The sequence below is a fragment of the Nycticebus coucang genome, chromosome 20, assembly GCF_027406575.1.
Source record: "Nycticebus coucang isolate mNycCou1 chromosome 20, mNycCou1.pri, whole genome shotgun sequence".
Taxonomy (NCBI): domain Eukaryota; kingdom Metazoa; phylum Chordata; class Mammalia; order Primates; family Lorisidae; genus Nycticebus; species Nycticebus coucang.
The window spans coordinates 26,168,806-26,182,003 of NC_069799.1; the positions used below are offsets into that span (position 1 = coordinate 26,168,806).

Sequence of the window (13,198 nt, forward strand, 5' to 3'; positions counted from 1 at the left end):
GGGAGGGTGATTGGTGGGATTACGCCTGCGGTGCATCTTACAAGGGTATATGTAAAACTTAGTAAATGTAGAATGTAAATGTCTTAACACAATAACTAAGAAAATGCCAGGAAGGCTATGTTAACCAGTGTGATGAAAATGTGTCAAACGGTCTATAAAACCAGTGTATGGTGCCCCATGATCTCATTAATGTACACAGCTATGATTTAATAAAAAAAAAAAGAAAGAAACCAATAGTGAAAAAAATAATTCCTAATGGATCACCTGCTTACTACTAATTGTGCATTTAATTTTCACTATTTATATAATTTTGACAGAGTTAAAATTATAAAGAAATTAAGTACTAGATAATCATTAATGTTTTTACTCTGGTATAGAAATACAAATTAAGAACATATTTGGTCACAAAATACCAAGTCATTCAAGGGTTAGAGCAGAGTCAAGTGATAGCAATGACCATATAGATAAATAACTTTCAAAACTGAGAACTTCAGAACCAAACCTAAGGACTTCAAGGTGAAAATATTCCAATTGTGAAACTTCCTGTTTCAATATGACTAGAGACCAAGCTGTGTCCAAATCAGCAAAAGCATTCTAGTAAGTGGATCAGATCAGTAACAACCCTTCTTACACATGTGTGAGAATCCAAAGTCAGGTCTGGTCCCTGCTTTTGTCCACCCTGCTGACACCATAAGGTTTGTTTCCAGTCACTGACCCAGGAACTCTTGTCAATTCTGAAGGGCCACACTGTATATGCCACATGTGCCTTGGGACAGCACCAGGATGTCCTTTTTGGGGCTCTTTGGCTGTTTGGAATTGGTCTTGTTAGGGAACTTGGAGGGTTTTTAAGTTATTTATTTCTGAAGACACAGACTCTAGGATCTTAGTTGCACCTTTGCTCCTGCAATTGATCAACTGCTTTACAAAATAGTGGGAAGCAAGAGCCTACAGTGGTCATGCGCTGGTAGAAAGAGGAGGGACTCTTCAGCCATACAGACCCTCACCTCACTGTACATGCTGGGACTTCCCTACTGGGACTGCTGTGATGATTCACTGAGTAAGACTATTTAAGCATCACTTCCTGAAACTGATATGTTGCTGTCCACCAGCCAAATCAAGGACACAGAGATATCACTGCAGATGGAATGATTTATTAAGGGAAGACTGAGGCTCACTCAGGCCTACAGCAATTGTACATCTTTATTCACTGTATTATATATCCAAACTCATCAGATAAGAATAAGTAAGAATAAAGAACAAAAGCATTAATTGAGATTGCTATAAAAAAGTTCTCCTCAGCATAACTGTTGCAAAGCACATACACGTCATTTCTTTTTCTTTTCTTTTTTTTTTTTTGAAGAAGCCAATTAGGAGCCTTTATTAAGACTGGCCAGCCTGACTGCCTTCTAAGGTCAGAAGAGCAGGGATGACCAGCTTGGGAACAAAGTTTTTATAGGGTGACTTATGCAGGCTAAAAAACAGTACAACTGGTTTGTACAGAATACACGTCATTTCTAAGTCTGGAGCATATAACTTAAAGATAAACTAAAAGGATACCAGGCTGTCTGTTTCTGTTCACCCACCTCCCTAACAGGTTAAATGAAACTTTTGTGTAATTTGATGTTAGGGAATGAAGAGTAACAGTTTAGCTCCAGACAGGTGCTAAATCTCCAGCTATGACTTGGTGGGGACCTCAGGGAAACATTTCTCAAGGCATTTTCAGCAAGCAGGGAGGAATTAATCCCTGTGTCTCTGCTGTTTTAGCAAGCAGGGAGGAATTAACCCCCAAGTCTTGCTTATAGCCAAGAATGGAATTTTTCCATCTTAGGTTCTTGTACCTCAAGGAGCACATATGAGACAAAGCCACATTTCTGGGGTGCTGAGAACCGTGCCCCTTCACTGATGTTAAATAATATTCTACTAAATTAGAAAGCACTTTTCTTAACAAAGACACATAAATAATGTACATTATATCAGACAGGCTTTTGTTAGTAATCTCTATATCTATCTATCATCTATCTATCTATCTATCTATCTATCTATCTATCTATCTATCTATCTATCTATCTATCTATCTATCTCTATCTAATCAGCCCATTTGCTGTCCCCACTTCCATGCTCTCAGTGTATCCCTGTACTTCTATAAAACACATGATTAGGAGTTCAAGCCCAGAATGTCTAACTTTGACGTCTGTGACTCACCCTATTCATGCATTCAGTGAGTGCAACTATAGAACCTCCCTAGTAGAATTTTTGTGGGGGTTACCTATGTTTCTATGAGAAAAGTTTAAAAGTATGCTTGCACACTGTAACTATTTGGTAAATGCTGCTGTTGTCATCATTGTTTGTTCTCAAAGCAAATTCTTGGAATTCAGTGGCACAGGACTTCTTCAGCCTTGAGAAGTTCACAGCAGGAGTGGGCTATGCAGAGAAGCTCCATGGAGCCTGCAAACTGGGGTGGAGAGAAGCCCAGACCGGTACCTGCAGGGTTCCTACAAGACAGGAGACTTGCATTGAATCTTGGAAGTTAGATGGATGTCAAAGGATGAGGAAAGAAGCACTGTTCACAGGCAGAAGGGTGAGTGAAAGGCCCCAAGGCTTGCCATAGCATGGCATTTCTGGGATAGTGAGTGGGGTGTCCTGACTGCATCTGGGGAGGTGTAATATGACTTCACATAGGGTCAGCTGACCACAATCCCTAACCCCCAGTCCAGACATCCTCCCTCTCTAGCACCTCTTTCTGTGTTCATTTCACCCTCAATAGGGAAAACCCAGCTAGAGCAATGGGAACACAGAGGTGAATGACCTGGGTCAGGCAGCCTCTGTGGTGAGTGAGGTGGACACATACAGAGGTCATTTCCTTGGTGTTGAAGGGTGATGGTAGATGGATGTGTTTGGGACAGCAGAGACATAGCAAAGACCAGTGTGTGATCTGAATGGGAGTGTGGGTGAGGCTTCCTAGAGGAATTGCCCCCTCTCTGGGTCTGGAAGGACAGTTAATTTTGGCCTGAGGACAAGGAAGAGAAGCCAAGGGAACCTGGGGAGCCAGGTATTGGCACTGGCAGGCTAGTGTGAACAGAAGTTAGGGACATTCGGCTGTGATGATGAACTTCTTGGTGGGGTCTGTGCCCTGGGACCACCCCTGGCTACTCAGGCTTCTGTCCAGAACACAGATAGATGTTCATAAGGGTCTAGGTATTTGTTATTATTTTGTCTGATAAAGTTCAGCATGGTCTGTACACTCAGGTTAATTGATGTCTAGGGACTGTTTTGAGCCAAGACAATCCCGGGAGATCCAGCATTTCTAATGTTGGCACTGCCCTGTATTTAATCCCTATTCTTTTTGGAATTTGAACCACAGAATAGTTGAATCTGAAATGTGTTCACTTTTAGCATCCCCTGGCCAGCATTTTGGGTTGCCTTTCCACATTGGCTTGCTGTCCAAAGGGAAGCAGCAACAAGTACAGGAAAAGGTGAGTCCCTCTGCGTTTACAAAGGGCAACTCCAGAAGGGCTGAGTGAGCAGCTGCACTCTTGGTTCCTAGAGGAATGATGGTCTGGATCCTGTGCCAGCACTCTCATTTCATGTTCACCAGATCTGTACCTGATTAAGGGTTAGTGGATAAGTTAAATGAGGTAGCAGCTGTTCAGGACAGAGTGAACACCCCTGGAGGTGCTTCCAGCTCCTTCATTTTGCTGAGGTTGAGCTCTGAGCACATCTGTATGTTATTTGAAAAGTTTTCTGGCTGGCTGCATGTAGTTCAGTGGTTAGGGTGCTGGCTACATGCTCCAGGGCTGGTGGGTTCCCACCCAGCCTAGTCCTGGTAAATAAAAAATAATAGCTGGGTGCTATGATGGGCACCTATAGTCCCAGCAACTAGGGAGTTTGAGGCAAGAGAATCCCTTGAACCCAGGAGTTTGAGGTTGCTGTGAGCTATGACCCCATGGTACTCTACTGAGTGTGACAAAATGAGACTCTGTCTTAATAAAGAAGAAAAAAAAATTAAAAGCTTTCTGTGCTACTTTGCTCTCTAAAACGTTTCAGAGCCTTCAGTGCTGTGGCCACATTCTGCTCTTGCCCCATTGCACTGAGTGGGCAGCTGTGCCCTGACACACTGCATCCTGTGTTTCTCAAACACCACGTGGGCCGAGCTCCAGGTTAAGGCTGAACAGCTGTGACTATCCGATGCCTTGGATTTACTTTCAGGACAGTAGTTGTCTAGCAAAGAGAGGTGGAATGAAGATGGCAAGACAGTACTTCCATGCCTTTCTTTTCCTTTTCTTCTTTTTGAAATCTCAGATGTTCAGAAAAAAGTTTAAAAAACTCTGAAATAGCTAATTCCTTAGGGTTTTAAAGATTCATTGAGATAGAGATCCATAGTCTTTTCTTGAGTCTTGATGGTAAAAGAAGTCTGGAGAAAGAGGCTTGGAACCTAAGTGGGCCAGTGTCATGAGGTATAATAAATAATTTTGAGTACCTTACACAAGTAAAAAGGAAGTATCTTGATGTACTTTTTATACACTGACAAAGAATTGATTATGATAATTGTGTTTATTTATCAAATGCTTACTAATTGTCAGGCACTGGGATAAGTGCTTTGTATGTATTTACTAATTCAGTCTCTGAAATACACCTCCAAGGTAGGCATTTGGAGAGTGATTAAGAGCATGGGCTGTGGAGACCACAGGTGTTCAGGTCCTGCCTCTGGAGTTAGGAGCTCTGAACTGCTGGGTCAGTGATTTGCACTGTCTGTATACAATTTGTGTTACCAGATGAAATCATTTGTGACAAACAGATGATTACTTAAGTGTCAAACATTCAGAACCATGCCATCACGTGACAAGTCTAGTTTGTTAATTGTTTTTGCCATTTATACTTCCTGTAAGTATAGACTTTGCTATTTATACATTCTAGAAGAGGAAACTTCAAAAAGCCTGCTAACTTTATCAAGATGTTTTTGGATAGTGAACAAAAAACTCAAGGGAGGCATGTTCCTGTACTCACTTGGCACCAGCCACAGGGCCATGGAGCTTGCTCCTCCCTCACCCCACATAGCTGTATAAACCAGTACCTTTTTCTGTTTTTGGCCCCATTTTGGATGCTGTGTAAGAGAAATCCTCTCTGGTCACCTTGTCTGGAACAGGTGCAGTACTTTAGTGGTGAATCCCAGTTCTTTCCTCCACAGTGTTCACTGCGACTATAATAATTTATTTTCCTGATACGGTCTCTTCTGCTGACTCTATCCTAGGACATAATCAATGAGAAGGCACTCAGTAAATATTATACCTAAAAAGATTTTATGCTAGAGGAATGAGAACAGCTTGAGATCTCTAGTCTACAGATCCAAATTATAAAGCAGCATAGGAATACAAGCCTACTATTTCTTCTTGATTTATCTTTTCCGAGTGGCATTTGGATTGTGTAATCACTGCAAGGTGATTGTCAAGTGATACATTGGTCAGGATTTATCAGGATCAGGGAGTAAGCCAGGCTTCAGAGAATCCAAAAAGAACAGGGACACAGGAAAACATACCATCAGGAGATATGCCAGTACTGAGGGAGGGAGGATGCTTCATATGCAAAAGGATTTATCCATACCACAATGTATATACACTTCAAAACATCATTTTGGGCATAATAAATATGCAAAATTTTATTTATCTGTTTAAAAATAAATACATAAAAATTAAAAATATGAACACCAACAAAGTCTAATCAGATATAACTAAAATTTAGTCAGTCCAATACATTTCATTTAAGAGATCTATCTTTTTTTCTGAAGAATCTATAAATTTTTTAAAATTTATTTTTGGGGATTTATTGAGGGTACAAGAAACCAGGTAGAATCTATAAATTTGAGATTTTTTTTTTTTGCCATGTCTCTTGGGTTTCTGTGAGTTAAGGCAAAATTACATCTGACATCTATTGCTTACAGAATCATCTTTCCAAACCACAAATGGTTAGCTACAATACACTCTTTTGTGAAATCTGATGTGGCTACTAGTCTCATAACTTGGGCTTTACTACATCTGCGTGTCTGGCAACCAACATAGGATTAGTGACGTGTCCTGAAGTTTTGCTGTTCATACAATCTCAACAAATATCTGGCTTAAGATGATACATAGGATCTATATATATGAACCATGATCCAAAACACTCCCCTATCTCTATATCTGCATTGGTAATGCAGGTCTACGAAGTTTGAAGCATATAGTTGTCAGTGAGTAGTAATTGAACATATGAATAAATTAATGAACACAAAACATTTCTTAGATTTTGTTTAAAGATGCATAACAATCAATTAGAGAATAGGGGGAAATAAGAGGAAGGGTGTTTGTAGAGCCTTCAAAATTGATTTATTTTCATATTCTCTTCAGATCAGATAAATGAAACCTAGAGATGGGGAAGAGGAATGAGACAGCAGCCATTGGTTTTGTTCTCTTGGGCCTCTTCTCTAACCCTAAGTATGCTGAATTTCTTATCACCATCATCCTTTTGATTTACATCATTGCTGTTGCTATAAATACCACCTTGATCCTCCTCGTCTGGCTGGATTCCTGCCTCCACACGCCCATGTATGTCCTGCTCAGCCAACTTTCTGTCATGGACTTGACCTTAGCTTCTTGTACTGTCACCAAGATGGCCACCGACTTCTTCTCAGGGAACAGAGATATCTCAAACTTGGGTTGTGGGACCCAGATGTTCTTCTATTTGACAGTAGGAATAGCAGAGTGCATCCTTCTGACTTTCATGGCCTTTGACCGTTACGTGGCTATCTGCTACCCACTGAGATACACAGTGCTCATGAGCACCAAGGTCTGCTTGCTAATGGTCACCTTATCCTGGGTGGGGAGCTCTCTTATCTCCTTATCTCATACTATCTACATAATGCATTTCCACACTTGTGGCTCCAGGGAGATTCATCATTTCTTCTGTGAAGCAATGGCTTTCTTGAAGCTCTCCTGTGAGGACATATCTGTTTATGAAAACGTGGTATTGGTTACAGGCACAATACTGACTCTCATCCCATTTGGTCTCATCTTGGCTTCCTATTCCCTCATCTTTCTGGTCATTTTCCACATGAACTCCCTCAAGGGGAGAAATAAAGCCTTGGCCACCTGTTCCTCCCACCTGAGTGTTGTGAGTCTCTATTTTGGCCCAGCCATGGTCATCTATTTGACTCCAGGTTCCTCTCTTTCCTCAGAGCTAGACAAACATCTCTCTGTATTTGAGACTGTAATTACTCCCCTGTTGAACCCTCTTATCTATAGCGTAAGAAACAAGGAAGTCATGGGGGCTCTAAAAAAGGTTCTGGGGAGATTGTTAATGTCAAAATAACCTGGGGCATTTTGCAGTGGATAGATATAAATTCCTGATCCAACAGGCAAATCATATATAGAATGAGTTCCTTTAGCATGTGGCAGTGTTTATTCTCCTTAATTTTGTGGAAGTGGGAGATAATAGGAGCTCAACTCTCCTACAGTGTAATAAAAGTTGGGAGGAATCTGTGACTTTAGTGATACTGCTCAGAGAGCAGAATTATGAGATTTTGTTTAAAAATAATACATGCCACATTCAGAATCTTTGCATTTTGTCTATTTATATAAAATACATGCACATTATTTCTCTACCATATTATTTCACTATTCATTTATCTGTATGTAAGTTTATTTGTTGACATTTTTGCTGTTGTTTCCCTTCTAATAGAATACAACATCTTTGGGGACAGGGACTACTTTTATTTGCTATACTTTTCCCAGAATCTAGAGCAATTCTTATATCATACAAAGAGATCAATAACTAACTGTACACAGAGTTAAGTGTCCATTCATTTGCTGATCTCTTATTGAGTTATCCAGTCTCATGTCACCCTGTGTGTTAGTCTTTTCCTACCTCTGGGGGGTAAGAAACACTTGTTAGGTCTCTACCTCTAGATGTATAAACATTCATTAATTATAGAACAGGACTCTAATTTCTTCTGTTTCTGTTAAATCTCCTTCCAGGTTGCAGAAGCATCTCAGCAGATAATCCTCCCCCACCCACAGGGCCTCCAGAGGGTGAACTTTGGTCTCTGTCACAGCGAGCCAACCACTTCCTGAGCTGCATGTGCACCACAACCTGAACTGCTCTAGAACGGGCCCCTCATCCTACCTTGGTACTATCCACATTTTCCACCAGCCCATCTGCTTGCAGTTTCTCTTAATAAATCCCTGCTTTGAAGTCTACTTGGCCTGGTTCTTTGTGGCACCTTTTTGCCTTTTGACATGTAAGACACGGTGCTGAAACTTAGAAGGAGACAGTGAGACCAATTCTTGTACCACCCAGACCCTTGACACCACTCGTTAACAACCAATACCAACACTAATTCACTAGGACTCCATGAGCTGCAGAAGGGTTTTTTTTTTTTAAGGAAATCTCATTCATTTGTCTATCTATCTGTCTTCTCTGCCGCAAACCCTAGCTTTATCAAGACTACACCCCAGTATCTGGGACACTGGTCTTACATTATCCCTGTGGATGCCTTAAGTGACATATATGGTCTCTTTCTGTTTGTGAGATGGGAGACATGGGGACAGTTTTCTCCCTTATGGACAGACTCTGCCTAATTCATCCCTTCTCTTTCCCCACATGCCACGGGCAATTGCCATTTCATTTTTCTTTGAGACTTACCACTGGGCAGTCTCCTCCCATGGCCTGAAAATGGCACTTTTAATTAAACATTCTCTGAGATCTTGATAATTTCATAATCCAGAGACAAGTAGTCTGAGGTTCTCTATATTTAAGTTTTCTTATTCCCTTGTGCCACCTCTCTCTCTGTCAAGATTGCATTACTTTTCAAATTCATCTTCTAGGTGAGTGACCACCCTGGCCCTCTGCCTCTGATACACATTTTTGCTACTGATGCACTTGATAGAAATGCCTGGAACTGCAGGGGAGGTGGCTGACTCTGGTCCATACCCCACTTGTGTTCTTTTCTTTTATAAACTCCCTTTGCCTCTGGACTAGCCTCTAGTATCTATATCTAGGGATACCACTAACCACCCCGAGATATCGCCTAACCCCCATGAGAATGTCCCACATCACAAAATCTCAATACTGGAGATGCTGGCATGGATGTGGAAAGAAAGGAACACTTTTACATTGCTGGTAGGACTGCAAACTAAAAACTGTTTTTTTTTTTTTTGAAGTAAGTATGGAGAATCCTCAAAAAACTCAAATTAGACCTTCCATTTTATCCTGCAGTCCCATTACTGAGCATCTATCCAGAAGAAAAAAAAAATACTTTTATCATAAGGACATTTGCACTAGACTGTTTATTGCAGCTCAATTTACCATAACCAAAATGTGGAAATGGATCAAATGCCCACCAATCCAGGAATGGATTAATAAACGGGGGTATATGTATACCATGGAATACTATCCAGTCATTAAAAAATGTGGAGACTTTACATCTTTTGTATTAAACTAGATGGAAGTGGAACACAATATTCTTAGTAAAGCATCACAAGAATGGAGAAGCAAGAATTCAATGTATCTAATTCTGATATGAGGACAATTGATGACCTAATACACAGTGGGTGTGGGAAGGAGGGTGCAGGGAAAGGGAAGGAGGAAGGGGATGGGAGTCATGGGGTGTGACACACCTCTTGTGGATGGGACACAATTATAAGAGGGACTTTACCTAACAAATGCAATCAGTGTAACCTGGTTCTTTGTACCTTCAATGAATCCCCAACAATTAAAAAAATGCTAAAATTTTCTAATTAATTGGCTTAAAAAGTACATGATTAAATCAAGTGTTTTATCAAGAAAACAGTAAAAAACTTGGACGCATTTTTGTTTACATCAATTTGAAAATCTTTGATAAATGAAACCAGTTTTAAATGTGTTACTTAAGTTCAGAAGTTTTAGTGTCATAAAATTGCTACTTCTGTAGTATTTCTAAACTTTACTGGATTTGACTGTGAGGTTATGTCCTTAGTTGTCAAGTCTCTAGATTCTGGGGTCTGGATAGGTGGCCATGAAGGCCTGGGTACACATTCTTAGTACCTAGGTCAACAGTTATAAGGCAAATCTAGCCCACACAGTCATTCTTTCCTGCTCCAGCTTTGTTCCTTGGCCATGCTGGAGAAATTGAACCCTCTAGTCTTCCTCCTTTCTGTCTTGAACTACACACTTGGTAAATAAATTAAGGATACAGGTAGGTCCTGTCCTTTGCAGCCATCTTTCATGCCACATGCCATGTGAGACTCAGGAGGACCAGGAAAAGTATCAGGAATGGTGCCTATGTTGTGATTTTAAAACTCATTTCAGTAACTTAAAAACCTTAAGATCCTGTCATGTTGAATAGATAATCATAAAATGTCTGAGTCATTTGTAAGATGTAATATGTTAGCTGTCCATGATTCTTTGGGAAACCAAGTCTTTTCTTTGTCAAGGAATATGATTTTTGCCTTTTAAGGTCTTCTAATTGTCAGCTTGCCTAAGTGAATGATTAACTTTATTATAAACTGTGATCTTGTTTTATTTAAACTGTTTTACATTAATTAGAAAGCTGATATGTCCTTAAATATTACTAACTCAACCACAAACAGTACAGAGATTACATGCCACTGGACTAAAGTTTATGACTTTTTCTTTGAAACAATCCTTATTCCTTCTGTGTTCTATTTTATAGAAGTCTAGAAGACCCTTTTCTGTCTTTTGATCTATTTATAGCTAATAGAAATCTATAGGAAAACGTGAAACACTTATTTTTCTCTCAACTTGATTTCTCAAGAATTTGAAAACCATTTGTAAATATCCTTGATTTATGACAATATAGTTATTTGCATAAGTTCAATAATGTTTTCTTCTATAGGACATAATGAAAGACACTGGTTATTTTTCCAAGGCTTTGACTGGAATGACATATTTTTAGAGGTGTCCAAAATGTGTTAATGAATTAAGGTTGACCTTATAAGGCCAATAGAAACACCATTTGCAAAATGTCGGGGTCCTGTCCTGGGGGCAGGGTCCACTAAGACCTGTGGAAATTGTGCGACTGGTTGAAGAAATATGAAGTTAGGAATGAAGATGAGTTTAATGAAAAAGAAAAAGAAAAAAAAAAAGAAAGAGACACAAGACACAGAATAGAACTTTCAAAGATGGGAGCTCAAGGGACCACCACCCTTTTGTGGGTTCTGGTGAGTGGCCCCTAGTCTTTGTTCCACTCAGCTTTCATTGAAATCTATCTGCCCAGGTGGTAAGCTGAGAGAGGGAAGAAAGACACCAGCAGTTTCTCTGAGTGATCATATCAGCTCCTATTATTATTATTAACTTTAAGGATTTGAGAAGTTTTGAGGAATCTGAAACTTGAGCCTTGTGTAGGGGAAGCATTCTGTCTGGAGTCACACACACAGATTCCTAGGGAGGTGTTAAACTCCACTAGTTCACTGGAGTAAAACACTGCTGGCATTAATCTCCTCTGAGGAATAGGTGGGAGAGAGGCATTTTCCTCTCATCACCACCACAGAGGACTTTCCTCTGCGATAAGGGATATAAGCCCTCTTGCTGATATCTCAAGGCTCCAGCTGTTCCCTTGGTCTCTACTCCACTAAATGTAAACCTCCACAATGGGTATCTGCTTTGTCTATTTAATGGGCAGGAAATGACCTAGAAGGTGTATTTTTTCTAGGTCTTGCCATAATCTCGTTTATGGCCATTATCTTCCTCAGAGTGTTCACAGACTCACAGAGGTATTTATGTAAGCTATATTCCCAATAGGCCAGAGTTTCAAGAAAGGCTGGAAACTTGTTTAGATAAGAAATTTAGCAATGGCTAGCTTAATGATAAATTAGCTGACTTTTTTTTTCTGTTCTGACTCCTTCAGCTTACTTTTTAATTTTTCCTTTTTCTGGGGGTGCCCTCCCCTGCCAAAAATGGGGTCTTCATTTCCCATTCTGCCTGAAGGAAAACTGGCCAGATACTTCCATCAATAACATTTCCTGATCTGTGGTGAGTAAAAAGTGTCACTTTCTAACTGGTCCAGAAACCACAAGTCATTTTGGGACCTCAAGAAATGAGGAATTTACCCAATGCAGACAGATTTCTAATGGCACAGATGAATCCTTGGTTTGACTCAGGAGGTTGTCAAGTTTAACTGAAATTCTTTATGAAAAAGTTCTAGCAAAGCCAATTTAAAAGACAGAACTAGACAGCTATTAATTGTTCTTATTGCACTTTACAAATAATCAGGCCAAGTAAACTGAGAGCAAAGTTTACTTTAGCAAGTAAATGAATCATACTATGATTTATCTGTAATAAAATGGGAAACTAGTGCTCGCTTTGGCAACACATATACTAAAATTGGAAAGATACAGAGAAGATTAGCATGGCCCATGTGCAAGGATGACATGCAAATTCATGCAGCGTTCCATGTTTTTATGCCAAGGGATTCCGAAATTCAGATAGCAGACAGTTTCAGAACCCCAGCATGACTCAATCTGAATGAGACATCCCCCAGGCATATCATAATTAACTTCACTAGTGTTAATATGAAGGAGAAAACTCTGAAAGTAGCCAGATGTAAGGAATCCATTACCTACAAAGGGAAGAATATTAGAATGCAGATTTTAGCAGATCTCTCTGCTGAAACTTTTAAAGCCAGAAGAGGATGGTCATTGACTTTTAAATTCCTAAACCAAAATAACTTTCAACCCTGGATACTGTATCAAGCTAAACTGAGTTCCATTTATCATGGAGAAATCAAATACTTCAATGACATCCATATGTTGAAGAAATTCACCATAACCAAACAAGCTTTTCAGGATATTCTCAGACCTATCCTCCACAATGACCAGTCCAATTCTTTCCCACAAAAGAAAACTCACCCAGAAACTTTTGATTAAACTCCAACTTCCACAGTGGTAAAAGGATTAAAAATGTCCACTGGACTTTTGAAAAATTCGATACCCAAAATTTTACCAGACTTATCAATATTCTCCATTAATGTGAATGACTTAAACTGTCCTCTAAAGAGGCACAGGTTAGCTGACTGGATACAAAAACTTAGGCCAAATATTTGCTGCATATCAGAGTCACATCTTACCTTAAAAGATAAATATAGACTCAGGGTGAAAGGATGGGCATCCATATTTCAGGCAAATGGTAATCAAAAAAAAAGCAGGCATTGCAATTCTATTTGCAGACACAATAG

The 13,198-nt window shown here is 39.8% G+C and overlaps 1 non-coding gene across 1 annotated transcript; it reads left to right on the plus strand.

Moving 5' to 3' along the window:
• The first annotated feature begins 12,318 nt into the window (after nt 1-12,318).
• On the plus strand, nt 12,319-12,425 carry LOC128573164 (U6 spliceosomal RNA). The gene has a single exon (XR_008376333.1). It is a non-coding gene; the product is annotated as a U6 spliceosomal RNA (small nuclear RNA).
• Nucleotides 12,426-13,198: the final 773 nt, after the last annotated feature.